At 40.3% G+C, this 8,243-nt stretch overlaps 1 pseudogene; it reads left to right on the forward strand.

Moving 5' to 3' along the window:
* Positions 1–260: 260 nt before the first annotated feature.
* Positions 261–2,497, forward strand: LOC115071020 (annotated as a pseudogene).
* The last annotated feature ends 5,746 nt before the right edge of the window (positions 2,498–8,243 follow it).

Consider the following 8,243-nt stretch of genomic DNA (forward strand, 5'->3'; position numbering starts at 1 on the left):
CACATCTACTTCCATCAAAGGCATCCAACAAAAGAATCAAATAACAGGAAGGGTGAGCCACAGGCAGGATCCTCCCAGGAGTCAGGAGTCCAGGAAAGGCCAGAGACAGTACTGCAGGATAAACAAACTGAGCTTGGTGTTCATTGCACACATGCAGTTTTTCACCGCCCTCTGCAGACCCTGCCTTTACCATCCAGGTTCCATGATCCTGGCCTTACCACTGTTAGCCTCCATCCTCCCCTAACCTGCAGGGTGCCAGCATGTCCATAATGCTGGTTGCAAGGGGTAACCTCACAGATAGCTCTTTTTTGCACAGTATTAGGTGTTCCTCCAACCATGGATTTATACTGGTATCTTATCTGACTTGGCAGGCAGAGCCCAGACTGACTCTTGAGCTCAGCTTTTGCCTTTTAGCCAGATGTTCCTGCATAGTACAGAACTCACACAACTCTTTGTGGCAACTCTGGAATATTGCTGACTGGTCAATTCATTTCAATGAGTGGTATTACATCCATCCATCCACCCATCCATCCCATCATTTGTGCCAAAGGGGGTCTACAAGATATATTTGCTTCTTCATTTCCTGTCATGTTCAACCCATCATATTATTGACTTAGCTTCTTTTCCTCCCCCAGAAGACTCATTGCCTTCTATAACATACCCGCCCTCCAGCAAAGCAATATAGCTCCTTTCAACTAAAGCATCCGTTTTCTAATTGGCCTCCACCATCTATTTGTCCTGCCATGTGTTCATTCACATCACTACAGACAGAAGAGACATGGACTCAACCAAAGTGAGCTAGCAAATCAGAGAATCTTTTCAAAGTATAAATATGGGGGGCCTGGAGAGATGACTCAGTGTTTAAGAGCACTGGCTGCTCTTGCAGAGGACCTGGGTTTGATTGCCAGCACCCACATGGTAGCTAACAACCATCCATAACTCTGGTTCTAGGGGATCCTACACCCTCTTCTGACCTCTGCAGGCATTATAAAACACGGGTACACTTACATATGTGCAGGCTAACACTTATACACATAAAATAAAATATTTAAAATCGAGGTATAAATATGATCATAGTTTTAAGTCTTGGTGGCTTCTCAGGATTCCTAGAATAAAAATGGCATTCTTGGTCTGGGCCTCCTGTACCATCAGGGCCCTCCTTGCCCTCCCAGTTTCATCTTGTGCTCACCTTTCTCCAGTTCCTCTGGGGAGTAGCCTGAGCACAGGTTATACCACTCTGAACACTGGTCCTTCCCTCTTTGCCTCGCAACTTCTATTCCCACTTTGAGAATATTAAGGGCTAGGCATTGAGTTTCATCAGGACTTCCCTGATCCCCCAGAAACCATCCCCTTTAGAAGTCCTTAACATCATCAGAGCACCATCGTGGCAAGGTACCTGTGAGATGATTGGCTGGCATTGCTCTTCCCTCCAGCCAGGCTGTAAGTTACATGAGACAGTACGTGGGCTCATCGCTGCATTTCTGACTCCTACTGTAGCATCTGGCACATCATCATTCATAATTAAGAAATCTATACTGAATAGATTGAAGTAGGGTTATATCTTGGAGAAACCAAAATCTAGTTAAAGTCCCTACTGGACAGTCCCCTAAGTGACCTATAAGTCCAAGGGTACATAGGGAAAGAGAAGAAGAGAAAAGGCATAGGAAATCTGCAATTGATGAATAACTTCCTCATAACTAGCCAACTCAGAATGTATCTTCTATGAGGCATTGTAGTTAATTTGATCCTAAAAAATATGGAGAGAAACCATTCATTCCAGGCCCAGATTAGATGCTACATGTGGTCTACATGTTGGTCTAACATGTGCCAACTCCAGAAATAATCACCCAGTCCCCTAAATATACAAAGAATTTTATCCTCCCCTCTCTGACACTTTTGTCTTTGCATTAAAACTCTCTCTATAGATATAGATAGATAGATAGATAGATAGATAGATAGGTAGATAGACAGATGATTGATAGATAGATGATAGATAGATAGATAGATAGATAGATAGATAGATGATAGATAGATAGATAGATAGATAGATAGATAGATAGATAGATAGATGATATATAGAGGTCTTTTCTCTTAAAATGTGCTATAATTGTCTAATTTATACTTAATCCTATTCAGAACCTCCATCCTCTGTATGTATCATGGTGTATCTCATAGTAGATGTTCAGTTAAGATTTGGTGAGTGAACACTGAGTACGTGCTGCTCCGGGGGCATCTTTAGGAGTCAGCACCTTGACTGAAGACATCAAGACTAAAATCAAGAACTGCAAGACTACCCCTTTTGACAGCCCCTTCCCACACCAGAACCAGACCAGGAACTTCTGGTAGAACTACCTGGATTTCTACCTATGGGAGCAAGCAATAAACCTGAAAGGCAGTGATGCCACTGTGTGCGAATGGCACCAGCCCTCTGCCTATATCCTGGGTCTCAGCCTGGGACAACTGCTGAGCAGAAGGCACATTTCCTAAGAAGATCTGACCTGGCTCCCTCCCACCTCTCCTCTGTCCTGTTTCCCCAGGTAGTAAAGGAGGACCTGGGTATATGATGATCCCTACCTTGGGATCCTGAATCATAATGTAATTACTAATAAAAACTCACTGAAAAGGTGAGAGAAAAAAATTTGGTGACTGGATAAAGTGAATGCACAAATGGATGAAAAATGATGCTTGAATTATTATCTTCTCTCTCATAGATACTGATTGCTAGTTTGAATATATTTCCAATTTCCTTTGCCTATATTCCCTTGAAAAAAGTTAACAAAAAAAGATAAGTTGAATGTCTTCAATTTAATTAATTAATTAATTATCTTTCATTAATTGTGAGAAGCCATGGTTGTGTTTCCCTTTGCCTTGAGAGGTCCTTAGCATCTCTGTAACTTTTTTATGCAAATCAGAGAACTTCCAGTATGAGACATGTGCCCCAAACCCTTGAGACATTCAAAGCATATGTAGTTTCATAGTAAATGTCTTACCTAGCATGATCAAGTTCTTTGGTTCAATCTTCAGCACTGCATAAAAACAAGCAAGCAAGCAAACAAACAAAATCCCCACCATGGGGGTTTAAGTATCCACCATATACCAAATGCCCACCATCATGTAGATATATGTCCTTGTTATATGTAAACTCAATTTAATTAAGTCAACATCTCCCTTGAATATCTTGTTTCTAACAAATTAAAAACATTCTTGGTACATGAAAAATCTACACTTCTTTTGCATGTCTCTGGATTGAGGGGAATTTCAGATAATTTGGCAAATGGACCAGAGTCTCAACCCTTTCTAACTGTGGGGACCATTCAGATTTGAACATGTAAAACTGAAATCTGTCTTGGAGATATTAAGTTTTAAAGGATGTATAAACCTCAGAGGTTATTTGGTCAAAATCCCCATCTTATAGCTGATGAAACTTGAGCCCAGGGAAAGGAAACAACTGGGCAAACCCGTGTTGGAGCTAAGATCCAAACTCATGTCTTGGGAGTTGAGCCATTCATTTGTTATTCTTCTGTGATGTGCCAAACTGCCTTATGAGCTAATATCCAGTTACCGGTTATCTAGTAATACTTCAAGAAGCATCTAGCATCCACTTTGTACAGGTGAGGAACCTGGGATCAGAAAGCTGAATTATTTATCCCAAAGCCTCCTGAGTATTAGCCGTCCTGCAGCTACCACCACTGGGCCTGAAGCCCAAGTCTCTCAATACTGCAGATGGGCTTCTCCTGCCGCACCACAGACAAATGTCCCTAGTCAAGGACCACATCTTATGGAGCACATCATCATTAATCATGGCTGCTTTTATCACCCCTGCTCTGAGATTACCAAGCAGAAGTTTGTGAGGGAGGGAGGGCAGTGGCAGTTGAGAAGAAGCACAGTGTTTCCTGACTTATTGAGCATCTTACTGTGTGCTGGTCACAACACCAAGAACTTTATAGGTTTATTCATATTTAATCCCCATTGTAACCATATGAGTAGCTGTTGCTGTCCACATTTTATAGACATGAAAACAGAATCAGAGTTTGAGGCAAATTAGTAGATCTGTCTGATTCCAAACTGGGTGTTCTAACCACAATGACAACTTGTTCTGTAATGAGTCTCCCTTCTACCCAGAGCAAGTCTATATTATGGAGGGGGTCTTTAGCAAACATCAGTACGATGATATAGACATCATAATTTTAACACCAATATACTAAATAGCTTAGTCTTGCTTGAGATGGCTTAGCTGATAGAGGTACTTGCTGCACAGGTCTGGAAACCTGAGTTTGATCCCTGAAACCCCCCAAAAAATACCTTAGTTGATGTTATTCACTTTCCTAGAGGGAATATGCAAGGATTCATTCAAATTCAAAATAAAGCATAGAAAGGGGAAAACTAAGAAATTACTTACTGAACAATGATGTAACAGTGCAATAAAATGTAGTTTACCAGGTCTTAATACTGATAATTTCAGATAAAACATTTCCTAGAATGGTACTATCTGATTTCTATTAGAAGGAAAATGTGTGTGTACACATGCATATGTGTGTGCTTTCACACAGGAAAAGCACTGGAATTCAATACTTAAAAAATGATAGCACAGGCTGGAAAGATAGTTCAGTGGTTAAGAGAACTGGCTGGTCTTCAAGAGGACCTGGGATTAGTTCCCAGGACCCACACAGTGGCTAACAACTGCCTGTAATTCCAGTTCCAGGGCATTTGACAACCTTTGCCTCCTCTGGCATTGCACAACATCAGTGCTTTTACATACATGCAGGTAAAACACTCATACATGTAAAAAAAATAACAAAAATAAATAAAACTTTTAAATGATATCAGGGAATTGGGATTATTATCGTCAATTTTCTTTGATAGTTATCTGTTATTTCTCTTTATTCTACAACAAAGGAACATCATATGTATAATGTTTTTAAGAAATAAATATGAAAGAGAAGACAGAAAAGCTGGGGTAAAGGGCAGATATTATTACAAATTATTATAGATAGCTATAAACATTGCAGTAGTTTGGAACTGGGAACAATTAGGCTGACAATTCAGCAGAAGAAAATAGAAAATAAAGTAAAAGGTCCATAAAATTTGCATACACTAATAATTAATTCACTTTTACTACTGGCATGAGGTTTTCTTTTTTAAATTTTTTTTATTTATTATTTTTATTTTACGTATATGAGTGTATTGCCTGCATGTTGGTAAGTGCACCTGTGTTGTGCAATGCCCACGGAGCTCAGAAGAGGCTGTCAGATCTCCTGGGACTGGAGTTAGGGACAGTTGTTAGCTGCGATGTGGGTGCTGGGATTCAAACCCAGGTCTTCTGTAAGAAGAACCAGTGTTCTTAACCGGTGAACCATCTCTCCAGCCCCTGGCATGAAGTTTTCTTAAAAAATAACATTTTATAGTCAAATAAGATGGTTTGGGATGTTCTGTGTGATACACACACACACACACACACACACACACACACACACAAAATCAACAAATTTTTTAAAATGTATTATATTTGAGGAGGAAGCACAGAAATTTCCATCACACTAATTAGTAGAGGTGATAAACAATACCATTGAAATCTACCCAATGACTTTATAGACATACACAGGTGCCAAGGATCCAAATGCAACCGATTATAACTAGTAGTAATCAGATACATACAGATTAGAGATGCATGTGCCAACATCTCAGTGTTAGTAGCAAAAACAATGAGTCTTTCTGCAAGGAACAATATATTCTAAAATGAAATGGAGATCTTTTTTAAAGGTTAAAAACTCACTTTTGTGTCTTACAGGGCTTATACTGAGCTCAATATGGCATAACTGTATTAACTCAACTTTGAACTTAGAAACTTGCACCCACTTGTAAAAGAGATGTACTCTTGCTCTGGAGTGTGTTACTAAATATGTTAAAGGTGTAGTGAAATGTTTCTTCTAATCATGTAGTTATTAAAAATTAAAAAATAATGATTAAAAAATATAAACTACTGTATGTTCCTCAATAAAAATTGCAATTAATAAACCATTGACAACTGGGAGAAATATTTCTAACATATAGAAAAAATAAATCAAACTAATTTCCTTAAAATAAAGTGGTTTTTATTACATTTTATTTATTTTGTGTGTGTACATGTGTGTATGTGCACGAACATGCACATACCACAGTGTGTCTGTAGAGGTCAGAGATCATATTTGAGAATTGGTTCTCTTTTACCATGTGGGTCCTGGGATTAAACTCAGGTTGTTAGGCTTGGCTGCAAGTGCCTTTCCCAATAAGCCATCTCACTGGCTCAAAGTGTTCTTAAGACTCAGGAAAAAAACAGAAATACTTGGAGAAATCCTTGGAAATGGCTCTAGTTACACTTGTCTGCTCTGGTCACTCGTATTTCTGAGCAATTATCAAGGTAGAAATTCTAATCACAACACAACCAGAACAATTCCATTAGTCACATCTATCCATTAAGAGTTTCATCAGTTACTGACTAGGAGAGGGATAGGAAATTCACACCAGAATTCTTCTGTGCATAATTCATAATTTTCTGTATATGATTAGGTTTAAGATAACTACATAATAAAACACAGCAGGAAGGGAAATGCAATGTTATCAAGAATGAGGATGGTGCTTCTAAGGGACTTACATCCCAACTCTTGCTGTGGCTGAGTATCCTTGCCAGCCTTGCTAAACTTTCCTTTCTTCATCAATAAACCAGACACAATAAAAAACATTTATACAGTGTTTTTTAATTTCTCTCTTTTATTTTATGTGTATGAGTATTTTCCTTGCATGCATGTAAGTGCACCTATAAGTACAACACCCGCAGAAACCAGAAGAGGGCATCAAATCCCCTGGAACTGGAGTAACAGATAGTAGTTAGCCTCCATGTGAATGCTAGGAACCAAATCCTGGTGCTCTTAACCACTAAGCTATCTCTCCAGCCCCTACACAATGTTTTTTTATGGGAAAACTAAGAGTGCTTATGAAAACAGTTATTGTCCCTAGCTGGAGGGTCAGTAGACAGCATCTATTAATGATAGCTCTGGGGTAATTGTTACATGGTAGAAATAGTGTGGACAACAGGGAAGATCCTTGCTGATCACTGCCTTAGAAGTGACCTCCACAGCCCTGCAGTAACAAAGGCAGAGCATGGCTCAGCAGTTTTGCCCAAGTTCAAAGCCCTGAGCCAGCTCTGACTTCCAAGTGGGTAAACGCTTTGGACTCTCTCTCTTTCCTGAGGGAGAACTTGGATGGAGAAGCTTCAGATAGCAAGTGATATCACATGACTGTAAAGCTGTCAAGCTCCTCCCTGCCTTTCCAGGTAAAAGGCTTAAGGGGAAACCTGATCCTAAAAGTTCACCTCACAGTTGTTTCATTCACCTCCTCAGCACACAGCACAGCTTCAAAGATGTTCTCAGACCTGGAACCCAGTGACCTATCCAGGCTAAGCCTGGGGCATGGCTTCAAGACCAAGTGGCCTAGACTGCTAACTGTAGGCTCTTACCACTTATCTGCACTGTACCCCAGACTTCTCGAGCCTTTTACCAACACTGTTGCAGATAATCTGATCTAAAGTTTCTCTCATCACAGAAATTCATAAACTTATGGTTCATAAATGATGGCTCTGGGTCTCTAATCCAAGACTGTCTGATGATGATATTGGTCACTAAGCTACCTCTCTAGTAATTATTTTGCAGATGATCTCCAAGAAGTAAGGCCACCCAGTTAGCAGGTACCAAAACCAGTATTAAAGTGTGTGTCTCACTGGGTCCAAAGTCATGGTCTCCCCATGATAACACCATGGTGCCTTCCCCAAAATAAGTATCCCTTCTCTGAGCCCAGGGCCTGATATTCTCCCAAGCTTTTTGGTCGGTATCCTGGATCCATGCCTCACTTTTCCCAGGTCTTTTCCTTAGAGGTGAGATTTCAAAGTCTGTCTTTGCTGATGGGACACTGCTATAGATGGATAGGTCCTTCGCAAAGGTGACAGATCCCTACTTCATTCCAGAAACCAAAAAGAGTTCCCACATCTGCCTTTGAGCATGAGAAACTCACAAGCCCATCCCTTTGGCTGCTAAGCTGGGGAGTTTGCCAGCTCCTAAAGTGATTTGCATGAGGCTAAGAAGTGGATCACCAGTGTGTCTTCTGAGGCTAAGAAGTAGATCACCAGTCTGTCTTCTGGGGCTAAGAAGTGGATCACCATTCTGTTTTCTCCTACTTCCACCCATCTTTTCACTCAGGCATGATGGAGACCC

The sequence above is a fragment of the Nannospalax galili genome, unplaced genomic scaffold (genome assembly GCF_000622305.1).
Source record: "Nannospalax galili isolate Female #2095 unplaced genomic scaffold, S.galili_v1.0 scaffold718, whole genome shotgun sequence".
Lineage (NCBI taxonomy): Eukaryota > Metazoa > Chordata > Mammalia > Rodentia > Spalacidae > Nannospalax > Nannospalax galili.